At 41.1% G+C, this 13027-nt stretch overlaps 1 protein-coding gene across 4 annotated transcripts in view; it reads left to right on the top strand.

The window, feature by feature from the left end:
* The first annotated feature begins 2799 nt into the window (after positions 1 to 2799).
* The window catches only part of SCEL (sciellin), a 150458-nt gene continuing 140230 nt past the window's right edge, over positions 2800 to 13027 (top strand). For all 4 annotated transcript variants that reach the window (XM_073580421.1, XM_073580422.1, XM_073580423.1 and 1 more), the window contains exon 1: positions 2800 to 2918. The gene's annotated coding sequence lies outside the window, so the exon portion shown is untranslated. The remainder of the gene's footprint in view (positions 2919 to 13027) is intronic.

A 13027-nucleotide genomic window follows, 5' to 3' on the forward strand; every position in this document is an offset into this window, starting at 1 on the left:
ACAGTGGCATGAAAAAGTGTTTGCCCCCTTCCTGATTTCCTATTCTTTTGCATGTTTGTCACGCTTAAATTTTTCAGATCACCAGCAAATTTAAATATTAGACAACGGTAACACAAAATGCAGTTTTTAAATGAAGGTCATTTGTGTGAAAAAGTGATTGCCCCCCTTAAAACATAAATTAACTGTGATTTATCACGTCTTTCAGAAGCTGAGTTCAAATTCTGTCGCCACACGCAGTCCTGATAACTGCCACACCTGCTTTCAATAAAAAATCACTTAAATAGGACCTGCCTGACAAAATAAAGTAGACCAAAAGATCCTCGAAAGCTAGGCATCATGCTGTGATCTAAAGAAATTCTGGAACAAATGCGAAACAAAGTAATTGCGATCTACCAGTCTGAAATAGGTTATAAAGCCATTTTTCAAGCTTTGGAATGCCAGCGAACCACAGTGAGAGCCATTATCCACAAATGGTGAAAACATGGAACAGTGGTGAACCTTCCCAGGAGTGGACAGTCGACCAAAATTACCCCAAGAGAGCATTGAGTACTCATCTAAGACGTCACAAAAGACCCCAGAACAACATCTAAAGAACTGCAGGCCTTATTTGCCTCAGTTAAGGTCAGTGTTCATGACTCCACCATAAGAATGAGACTGGGCAAAAATGGCCTGCATGGCAGCGTTCCAATTTGAAAACCACTGATGAGCAATAAGAACATAAAGGCTCATCTCAATTTTGCCAAAAAACATCTTGATGATTCCCAAGACTTTTAGAAGAATACTCTGTGGGTTCACAAGGGAAAATAACTTTTTGAAAGGTGTATGTCCCTTTGTCTCTAGCATAGAGGTAACATGGCATTTCAGAAAAAGAATATCATACCAGCAGTAAAATATGGTTGTGGTAGTGTGATGGTTTTAGTCTGTTTTTCTGCTACAGAACCTGGAAGACTTGCTGTCGTAAAAGGAACCATAAATTCTGCTGTCTACCAAAAAACTCCTGAAGGAAAATGTCCGGCCAGCTGTTCATGACTTCAAGCTGAAAAGCACTTGGGTTATGCAGCAGAAAAATGATCCAAAACACACCAGCAAGTCCACCTCTGAATGGCTTAAAAAAAGCAAAATTAAGACTTTGAAGTGGTCTAGTCAAAGTCCTGACCTAAATCCAATTGAGATGCTGAGGCATGAGCTTAAAAAAGCGGTTCATACTTGGAAACCTTAAAATGTGGCTGAATTACAAGAATTCTGCAAAGATGAGTTGGCCGAAATGCCTCCAGAGGGTTGTAAAAGACTCATTGCCAGCTATCGCAAACGCTTGATTGCAGTTGCTGCTGCTAACTGTGGCCTAACTAGTCATTAGGTTTAAGGGGTAATCACTTTTCACACAGGGCCCTGTAGGTTTGGATTTCTTTTTCCCTTGATAATATTGACCTTCATTTGTAAACTGCATTTTGTGATTACTTGTGTTGTTTTTGTCTAATATTTATTTGTTTGGTGATCTGAAACATTTCAGTGTGACAAACATGCAAAAGAAGAGGAATTCGGGAAGGGGCAAAAACTTTTTCACACAACTGTATATCTTTTTAGAGATTTACAATTTTTTAAAAAACATATCGTTGATAAAAGTGATGTTTTATATATAAAAAGTACTTTGCTAAATAGTGTTTAAGTCATGTGGACAAATTCAGTCTTATCATTTCTGTGACCATTTTCCTATTGCCATTTACTAATAATTGTAAAAGAAGAAGTCTCATCTAAATTTTTATTCTATAACTGTCCTAATTACAGTATGTAATAATGTGCAAGTGTACTACAATTCTTACCGATCGCTGTCCTCCCAGGGTTTCCAGCACTACTATAATCCTCTTCTTACTCATGTGACCTGAAATCAGACTCGCTGGATCACACAGGAGTTTGTGTATGGACCGGAGATAGGCATCTCAATGTAAGTATATGAAGCCTTTTTCTTAATCTCATAGATTTACATTAGGAAAGTAGCACCACTACACATGGTAGATGCTGTATGAGCCAGAAAAGCTGCAGAAGTAACGTGGGACCGGAGCGGTGCTGGAAACCTGAAACGATGGCGCGTGGTAGGTATCTAATCACAATTACACAATTATATATTATTGATAATTTGGATGTATTATTGAATAAAACTTCTTTAGCTTGATTCTGGCATCTTTACTGAGGCCTGCCTACTCTTTGTGGCTCCAAATATTATTGACAACACCAAAGCAATATTTTATTCCCAACAGTCTCAGATGATCGATATTAGATAAAAAGGTTGCTTGTCAATGTATACAGTGATATTCTTCCCCAGAAATAATGTTCCATATGATATCAGAGGCATAGAGATTCAATAAGACCCTCGTTGACTATGGGCACCAACCTCATGGCTCCATACAACAACAAGGGCTGATTATTTTTCTGCACCTGTATAAAACTTAAATTGCAATCTCTGGATCACAGGGTTAATTATTTTTTTTTCTTTTATCCCTCCGGCTTGTAACATGATAAGCCGCATTCTCCGGGTTCTTCAGGGTCTTCCCTCCAGCACTGTAAATATGAAGTATTTATGTGTCTGTGTGATCTTAGCATGTCACATTAAACGTTCTATTGTCAAATGGACGGTCTCAAAACACGACACGTTCTAGATGGTTCTGTCCCTGGCCTCTGCCTTACTAATTTACTGTAGTTATGACAAAAATGTGAAAGTGCTTTGACTCCCCTACACACCAAGTTAGCAGGTAGAAGGAATTTGCAGGTGACACCCTTTCCACACCCCGCCTCTGAGAGGAGTGAGTCACGATCTGTGAGCTACAAGTCATACGGATGTTTTCTTGACTTCCCTCACTAGAGTCCATCTATACCTACACGAGAGGTGACTCCTGAACCTACAGAACACCAGTCCTGCTGCAGTGAGTAGTTTATGTACTTTTCCACTGTTGCTTTGCTTCCTAATATATTTATAACTGTATTTTCTATTATTTTGGCTATTCGGTTTATCATATTCTGCGCTATTACTTTGTCAGCATGTGTAGACAGGTACATGACCATATCGTCTGTGTGTGTTGCATTACTTATTTCATATCATTTCACATATAAGTATTGTTTATGTTGTTTTTTATATTTTATCTAATTATTTGTTACTAATAAACTAACATCCAAGAGCACGGGAACTGTATTACTACTCCCCCATGTTAGCAAATGCAATGATATACATGTTTGAACCTAGATATAATAAAAATATCGTCTAGAGAATCCTTTACACTCACACTGCTCTTGTTCTTTTATGATAATTATATCTTGCATATGAATATTATATGTTTGGGGCTAGTTCTTTAGGTTATTATTATGCTTTGTAGGAGAAACATTGCATCCCGTTCAAACACATGGATCAGATTAGATCTCTTTATTGGAAATATCTCTAACGTCTTATTATAATTTGATCATTTAATAATTGATTTTTTATGTCAGTGATTTTTAATTATGTAACACTTTAAAATGTAAAACTTTAGACCTGGATAAATAACATTATCATGTGTCATTTTAAATAGCAGGAATGACTGTAATAATGACATCTCTCTTGGGAATGCACTGAGTGGATCGCAAATGACGAAATGCCATTAGTGTTCTCCCCTCCACTGTGCATAGGACACTTTATAAAAAGACAGGTTCACCCACCCCAACCTGGAAAAACTAGTTGAGTTACTTTTCATGGTCATAAATAGACAGGGATTGCATTTTTAGTACTTGCTGGATGATTGTGAATTGTCAAATTTGTTAGACTGGGTGGGATGCGCAGGATCAGCTGGGATTAGGCAGGGATAATTTTTGGTTATGGGGTATTTTTGGGCTGCTATTGCATGGGTATTAATAAATCTGTTCATTTCTACAATGGCTAACTAGTAAAGAACATCATCATGGGACGTGTAAACATGGTTTTCTAAACCTCTCCAAGATCTCTTCTGTAGGTGGCTTATAGCATCATAAAATCCATGTACAAAGAAAGGTCTGGTTTATCGTGCCCAGCTAGCCTCGGCATTGGCGTCAAAGCTTATTGGGGGCATGCCAGTACAAGAAGACTCAAGCTGTGTTCACACTGGGTTGATCTATTGTTAAAAAGTCACATTAGTGTTATATAGACACGTTTTATTAGAAGTGTTTGTACTGTAATTACATACTCAGCAGCATTTCACTCTTAAGACCATAAAAAACCCAACACGACTGATGGAAATTACATATCTCAGCATTTATTGGCTGCATAACATCTAGAACCAATGTGTAGATTTTATAGATGTAATGGCGACGTGTATGCGAAAGGAGAATTATTGCTGTAATAAGATCCCAGCATATTCACAATATCCCTACTTTCATGCAGTCTGTGAGGACACAGTGGGTGCAATTTACTTCTGAATTGTAACAAGTTGGTAAAGTTCTTACAAATCAGTTACAATAGTACTACTGATATAACTAACTATATCAGTCCAGTGAGCCGATCACTGACTGTATTACCCAACTTTACACATTTGTTGTGTTGGTAGCACTGGGGTCTTGGCTTCAAAATAAACCAGGTCAACATCTGCATTGCTGCTTGTGATGGTATCGTCCAGGGACACTTTCCTCTTATACTCGAAATATCAACAGGTATCCAAGCTCTCTGTCTACAAAACTGTATGCGGGTGTATGCCTGAGAGATAACTGTCAGTGTGAATGAGACAGACAGGAGTGAACACTAGACTTCTTGTTAGAGATAGAACTTAAAGGAAATTTGTCAGCAGGTTTTTGCTCTATCATCTGAGAGCTGCATGATGTAGGGGCAGAGACTCTGATTCCAGTGATGTTTCGCTTACTAGGCTGTGTTTTGCTTCAATAAAATCAATGTTTTATCAGCAGGATATTATCACTAGAGAATTAGATGTCCCATGCCTCCTGACCCAACCTCATGCCCCTCCACTAATTTTCAGCTTTCTGTCAATATACGGTATATGCACAAAGCAGCTAATCAGTGGTGTGGGCGGCGTGTTATGGGGATCAGCATGCTGAGCTCTGTTGGATCTGCAGCAGAGATCATTCTGATTCTGTCATACCTGCTGCATCCAGTAAACTATTTGATAAATCATTGATATCAGGCTTTCTCTGCCTACATCATGCTGCTGTCAGATTGCATAGCAAAAACCTGCTGCCAGATTCCCTTGAAAGGGGTTGTCCTGGACTTTTACATTGATAGCCTATCCTTAGGACAGGACTTCAATATCTGATCAGTGGGGGTGTGACACCTGTCACTCCCGATGATCAGCTCTTCCTGATGCCTGGGGTAACTGGATGCACTGAGTTACGGAGCTGCACTGCACATCTCTGTCTATTGCATAGTGGTCGGGCTGAGTATTTCACATTTGCCCCCTTTCTAATCAACAGCTGATCAGCAGGGGTGCCAGCTGTTGCAACCCCATCAATCAGATACTGATCACTGTAAACAGGGCTGTGGAGTCCATAAGCCAAACTTCTGACTCCAACTCCTCAATTTCCATAACAACGACTTCATCTAAATGGGCTCCGACTCCACAGACCTGTCAGGGCTGTGGAGTCGTAAGCCAAACCTCTGACTCTGACTCCTCAATTTCGATGACTCCGACTCCACCAAAATGGGCTCCGATTCTGACTCCACGACTCCGACTCCACAGCCCTGAATGTAAAAGTCCTGGACAACTCCTTTCATAGAAATGATTGAGATGTGTAGTCAGATGTAACCAAATAAAGATTTCCCAGTGTCCATGGATATCTACTAGATCTTAGAAACTGAACTGCAACTTTTTGAGATATTACCCTAACCCTATGTCCATACATTACGGAATTCCCGCGGAAGTTACAGCGGGAATTCCAGAATTCCATTCCGCGGGAAAACCACATTTTAAATTCCCGCGATTTTCCGTGAGAAAACTAGCGATTTGCAAGCGTAATTAGCTTGCAGAATGCTAGCGTTTTCCAAGCGATCTGTAGCATCGCTTGAAGAACTGATTGACAGGTTGGTCACACTTGTCAAACGCCTATGCAGCATCAGTAGTAAAAAGATTTAATGTTAAAAATAATAATTAAAAAAAATCGTGTTTTTCTCACCTTCCGACGTCCCGCGCAGCGTTCCCGATCATCGCGATGCTCCCGTTCCCAGTAATGCCTTGCGAGACCTTTGATGACATAGCAGTCTCGCGATACTGTAGCGTTCTCTCGCGAGACCGCTACATCATCACAGGTCCTTGCCGCAAGGCATTACTGGGAATGGGAGTTGGCGGGAGCATCGGTAAGGCTGCGCAGGATGCCGGAAGATGAATATAACCCGAATTTTTATTTTTTATTCTATTTTTTACAGGGATATGGTACCCTCTCCTCCACCCCCTGGGTACCATCCGCAAATTTTCAGCTTCATTTTCGCATGGTGGGCACAGCCACATGTGGAAAGTAAGCAGAACAATGCATTCCTATGTGGGCGGAATCGCCGCAATTCTGCAAAATTAATGAGCATGCTACATTTTTTTCCGTGATGCGATTCCGCCGCGGAAAAATCCGCAGCATTAGCACAGCATTGTGGAATCCCATAGGATTGCATGGGATGCTTTTTTATTGCATTTTCATGGCAAAAACGCGTTAAAAAAACGCTGAAAAAATGCGAAAAAAACGCAACATGTGACCGCAGCCTGAGGAACATTCCAGTAATCACTAAAAAATCAGTGCAGTGCAGAACATAAGATAACAGACGTCTTGGGATAGGAGAATGTCAAGGAGTTTCATTTGGCTAGTAGATGACCTTGTTCTGCCGGATGGTATTTTTAGATTGTTCCTTTTCCAGATTTGGGAAAATTGGTCAGATGAAATATCTTGCATATTACATCACTCAAGTCAGCACCATTACTACTTTAACCTCTTCATTCCTGGGCATTTTTTGTTGTGTTTTCTTTATTTCATCACCTTCTACCAAAGGCTATAACTTTTTTATTTTTCCAGCCAAATGAAGGTTTGTTTTTTAACGTCTTTCTAGTTTTGAATGACAGCATTAACCCTGTAAACTATTCCAAGTGGGATGAAATGGTGAAAGTTTAGCATTTACGGCAATATTCTACATTGTGTTTGACCATAAGGACAGCTTACTTTAGAGAGGGGTTTGTCAAGGTGATTCAACCCTTTTAACTGTTCCAAAAGTATGCCATTTTAACCGCATAAAACCAGGTGATTATTTGTTTTCGTCGCTTTTGTTGTTTTCTACCCTTTTTCCAAGAACCATAACTTTTTTATATTTTTTCTCAACATAGCCATTTATGAGTGCTTGTTTTTGATGGGACACGGTTTTTATTTTAAATGACATGATTCACTTTACTATATATATGTACGAAAAAAACAGGAAAAATTGCATGCCGAGAACCAAGAGCCAGTAACTCTTAGGACGTCTCTGTGATGTCTAAATGCCCCAATAAGCCCTCATTGTAATGAGAAAATCTTTTAAAATTTCCAGTACATCTATCGGTATTACTTATTAGGTTGGGCTTTACATAATAGGAGTTATATCCCTGGTATGAAATGTCTTATCTATTTTGTTACTCAGGTCTTGCACAATGAACACATCTGTCATCTCCTCCGCTTGCCAATATCTTCCATTACATGTAACCAGTCCATCTAGAAATTCAACAAACAGAAAAAGATCAAGTAAAACCGAAATCTTGACTCAACAGTTTGGATTGTTCTTTAGGCAGAGACAAGTCGTTCACACACCCATTATTTTAGTGACGTAAAATACTACAGAATTCAGAAATAGGGATTGTTCCAACTGTTATTGGGTATTTATTTGTTAACTATTGATACTTAGTTTTAAATGTTGAAATTTTGGGAATGTTCTCATTTGTTACATATCAAGAGAATGTGCCGTAAATGTTTGATCCTGGTGGATTGGCCACTCTCCTTTTAAATCAAAATGGTGTCAGAGATCTTGATAAGGAAAACAGAAAGCTGTTAAGGTCCAAAGTAATAGTGCGCTGATTCATGCTACTGAACCTCAGACAACCTAAATCAGAGATCGGCTTTCTTTATTGCAGCCGTGTATGTTTTACTCTAAAATTCTGCAGCAATTCAGAGAAATCATTCTTTGAAACAGCAAGAAGGATCCATGCAATTAGGATGACTAGTCCAAGAGACTCGTTCCCATCTTCTATCCATCCGTTCCCCGAGACTTAGTGGTCTTTTCCATTGCGTGTTAGACTGACAGATCTCTTACTATGTGTGTGTGTAGGGACATACCTGTTAAGAGGAGCAATAAAAAGTCACTGGGAAACTGCTTCTTAGACACATTATCCTAGTGGTCCCTGGTCGAAACTTCCAAGTAAACTTTCCCTGAGACATCATAGTATTTCATAGTGAGGCAAACAGGTCGGCGATATGGAGCTGTTGTTCGGGCAGCATGAATAAGATAAGATAATCCTTTAATCGTCCCACCATGGGGAAATTCATAGCATTACAGCAGCAAGGCAGGAACAAGTACAGATACAGATGCATAAAGGCATTACATTGACAGTAGGTAGGTACATATACGAAAAAAAAGATATAACTGGACTATCACAACTTTGGATCTATCAGTTCACTGTTTGGGTCGTTCTCCGTTTTGGACAGTGCTGGTTATACAGCCTAACTGCAGCAGGAAGGAAGGACTTTCGATAGCGCTCCCTCTCACATTTAGGATGAAGTAGCCGGTCACTGACAGTACTGCACATCTTTGTCACGGTCTCATGCATGGGATGGGAATCATTCTGCACTAAGTAGCTCACCTTGGCCAGTATCCTCCCTGTCGCCTACTTCCTGAACTGGATCAAGGGGGCATCAAAGGACAGAGCTGGCCCTTCTAATCAGTTTGTCCAGCCTATTCCTGTCCCTGGTTGATATGCCAATACCCCAGCACGCCACACCAAAGACGATGACTGATGCCACAACAGAGTTGAAGAAGGATGCAAGGAGTGCCCCCCTAACTCCGAAGGCTCTCAGCCTTCTGAGCAGATAAAGCCTACTGTGGCCCTTCCTGTACACTGCATCCAAGTGATGGGCCCAGTCAAGCTTATTATTGATGATCACACTAAGGTACTTATAGGTGTCGACTATCTCAATGTCATTTCCCTGAATGTTCACCACTACTGGTGGATTTTTTCCCTTGCGAAAGTCCACCACCAATTCCTTGGTCTTCCCGGAATTAATCCTTAGGTGGTTCCTCTGACACCACTCCACAAAAGCTTGGTTAGTATCTCTGTACTCTCTTTCATCTCCTCCTGTGATGAGGCCTACTATTGCGGAGTCATCAGAATACTTCTGCAAGTAGCAGCTAGATGAGTTGCACTTAAAATCCGCAGTGTACAGTGTGAAGAGAAAAGGGGCAAGAACTGTACCTTGAGGTGCCCCTGTATTGCAGATCACCGTGTCTGACACACTGTCCCGAACCTTTACAAACTGAGGTCGGTTCGTGAGGTAGTTAAGGATCCAGGTGGAGAGTTGGAGGTCCACGCCAGCAAGGCCCAGCTTGTCTCTCAGTAGACCTGGCTGTATGGTATTAAAAGCACTAGAGAAATCGAAGAACATTATTCTCACAGTGTTCCCAGGTTTCTCCAGGTGAGAGAGAGTCCTATCTAGAAGGTGGATAATGGCATCATCCACACCAATGCCCGGCCTGTAGGCAAACTGGAGAAGGTCCATATCCGAGCTCACTAGAGGACGGATACGTGTGAGAATCAATCTCTCTAGTACCTTCATCAGGTGTGATGTCAATGCTACAGGTCTATAGTCATTAAGGTCTTTCGGATAAGGTTTCTTTGGAACTGGTACCACACACGATAATTTCCACAGTTGTGGTACTATACCTATTCTCAGTCTCATATTGAACAGATATGTAATGATCTCACTCAGCTGGTGCCCGCAGGTTCTGATTAGCCTTGCACTGATGCCGTCAGGACCTGCAGCCTTCAAAACTTTGATCTTATCCAGTTCTTTTGCAACCTGGGTACTTGTGAAGAACTGACCCTGGCTCAGTTGACAAGTTGCAGCAGGGGGTGAGGTTATTGTAGCAGAGAGGTGTGAATGGTATGCAGGGGCAGGAGCAGCCAGTGTGTGATTAAATCTGTTAAAGAATAGATTAAGTTCATTAAGCCCCTCTTTATCTACAACCATCCTGGAGACAGTCTGTCTATGCCCAGATATAGACTTTAGACCCTCCCAGACTTCATGAATCCTTTTCTGTGACAATTTCAGTTCAATCTTTCTCTTATAATTAGCCTTTCCCTGCCTGATTAGATTCTTTAGATCTTTCTGAACCTCTCTCAGCCTGCCCTTGTCACCTGATCTGAAGGCCAACTTCTTCTCTTTGAGAAGAGCCTTTATTCTGGGGCTGATCCATGGTTTATTGTTAGAGAAGCACCTCATTACTTTTGTGGGTGCCGTGTTGTCTACACAGAAATTAATGTAGTCCGTTATACAGTGTGTGAGACCATCCATGTCATCACCATAGGAATCTTGCAGCACATCCCAAGTGGTTGTTTCATATCCTCACTGTGCGAATGATAGCAGGTCCTCTCTGTACAAGTGGCTTGTACACGGGTTGGAGGTGCACTAGGTTGTGATCCGATCTTCCAAGGGGCGGTAGGGCTGACGAGGCATATGCCCCTCTCACATTGGCAAAGAACAAGTCCAATATTTTGTTGTCTCTAGTGAGGCATGTAACATACTGTGTGCAACCGGGTAGTATGGATGCTGGAGACACATGATTGAAGTCTCCCGAAACCAGAAGGAGTGCTTGGGGGTGAAGGGACTGCATCATGCTCACTGTGGATTGTAGGACCTCAGTGGCGGCATCAGCTTTCGCAGAAGGGGGGACATATGCAGCTCTCATGATTACATGCGATAGTTCCCTCGGTAAATAAAAAGGTCTCATGCCCACAGCTAATAGCTCAATGTCCTTACAGCATGTTTGCTCTTTGACCACGATATGCCTAGAGTCACACCATCTATCATTCACAAATATCGCCAGCCCTCCGCCTTTCCTCTTACCGCTCTCCCTTGAATGAATCAGATGATCATTAAATTATAAAATACAAGCAGTAGTTGCAGTAGTTTCTATTGTATCTTTTAAAAAAAGGCCGCTGGATTATATGCTCACATTATATGTACTTATATGTATGACATTTTTGTATTGATATGCATTTTAGGTACCATGGATGCCATAGATTTGTGATTTTATCATGTTTTTATTGTGTATAATGCTTTTGTATCAATAAAAATTACTTATTTCAGTCGGCACTTTAGTTGGTGCAGTGTGTGCTTTTTTTGCAGTGGTGCTTTTTCTTTTCCTTTTCTATGGTCATTATTCCACTGCAGCGGCACCTAGCCATATCACTGATGTTGCTATCATGCACAGCTGAGTGCGCCCACAATTGTATCTTGTATTTTATGTAGTCCGGGAGAAGACAAAGGGGACCAGACAGGCCCCATGACCTGGGGCGTGGTTAAACCGGAAGCAGAGCCGGAAGCGCGCAAAGTAGAAGTCAGTTTTCCGCTGTTGGGGAGAGTGCAGCAGGGTGAGAAGTGCGCTCCGCACCCTGAGCATCAGCGCCATGTTGTGCCGCTGCTGGCTTCCATTGGACACTCGGGCGGAACGGTGAGATTGAAGAGCACCGTGCGTCCGGCTGAAAGTGAGACCGCACAGAGGTGAGAGACGGCTGCTGGATATTAAGTTGCAATCTTCTCTGCCGGACAGAGTACAGCAGCCCACGCTTGACACCGGGACTTTCGCAGCTCTCTTTGCTTCAGCTGCACAGTATTATGGACTAGGGGCTCAGCGGGTAAAACCGGTGATTGCCCGCGCTGCCGCCAGAAGTCAGATTGTTAACCCTTGGTCTGCCTCCCTTGTGTCACTGCATCCCGCAATCTGTTTACAGCTGCACCTATGGCACTTCCCTATGAAAAGTGCTGTGGACACAGCCATGTTGTGACATAAGTTATGAAGGCAGATTGCCTATAATTAGCTTTGGAAAGTACTGATTGTGAGCTATTTCATGTCTTTTTTTCATATCTGTGACTGCTTTTAAACTTCTGCTGTCTTGGAAACAGACATGGATTTCACTTTATTTCATGATCAGACATGTAATCTAACAGCTGAGAATGAACAATTTATCTGCCATCTCAGCTTTCCCTTTAACAGGCAACCAGCATAATTCTACATTTAGCTTTAGACATAAATGAAGCCTAGAGCATCATACAATGGTATGGGTTCATGATAAGTCAGCACAAGGACATAAAGGAAAATATTGTCAATTTGTTATATAGATTTATTAATGGGATAAGTATGCGCAGAATGTGTACAATCTGCTAATTTTCTTCAACATAATGAGAGTTCTGCAGATTTAAAGCAACATACCTATTTCTTCTGCAAAGTTCCTTTTCATTTAGATGGAGTTTTGAAAATCCATTCCACATAGGTATGTACAGTCAATTTTCACACATGTCTGAACATGGTCTAAAATAATTGTAATGTTATTAATAAAGACAATAAAGGTTAATACATTTGCTCATTATTGCTCATTAGAGGATACTTCATTTTAACACAAACAATAAAAACATTATTGCTTATAAAATTTGCATATGTCACTTTGCGGCTGGTCATATAACTACAATGAACAGCCATGTAAATATTTTTAATATATTGGCCAGTTTAAGATGACATATTACACATATCCACCCATGTTACAAGACCACATCCTGGCCCAACAATGGGCTTAGAGACCTGAACTGGTAGCTTTATAGGCATCTAACACATGGGTGAGATCTATGATACTGTCACGAGTGTGTCACGCCCTCCTAGGAGATCTGGGGTTAGAAGATCACTACGCATAGTGAATCGCAGATCTTCCATTTAGCCTGTGTGTTTTTGTCTCATATTAAATGGATTTATTTTCCTTTGGTCCTGAAGAGGTTAACAACCCTTTCTATGCTGGTCAGAAACATGAAGCTC

The sequence above is a fragment of the Dendrobates tinctorius genome, unplaced genomic scaffold (genome assembly GCF_039654945.1).
Source record: "Dendrobates tinctorius isolate UK_male_01 unplaced genomic scaffold, ASM3965494v1 ptg000064l, whole genome shotgun sequence".
In the NCBI taxonomy this organism is placed as follows: Eukaryota; Metazoa; Chordata; class Amphibia; order Anura; family Dendrobatidae; genus Dendrobates; species Dendrobates tinctorius.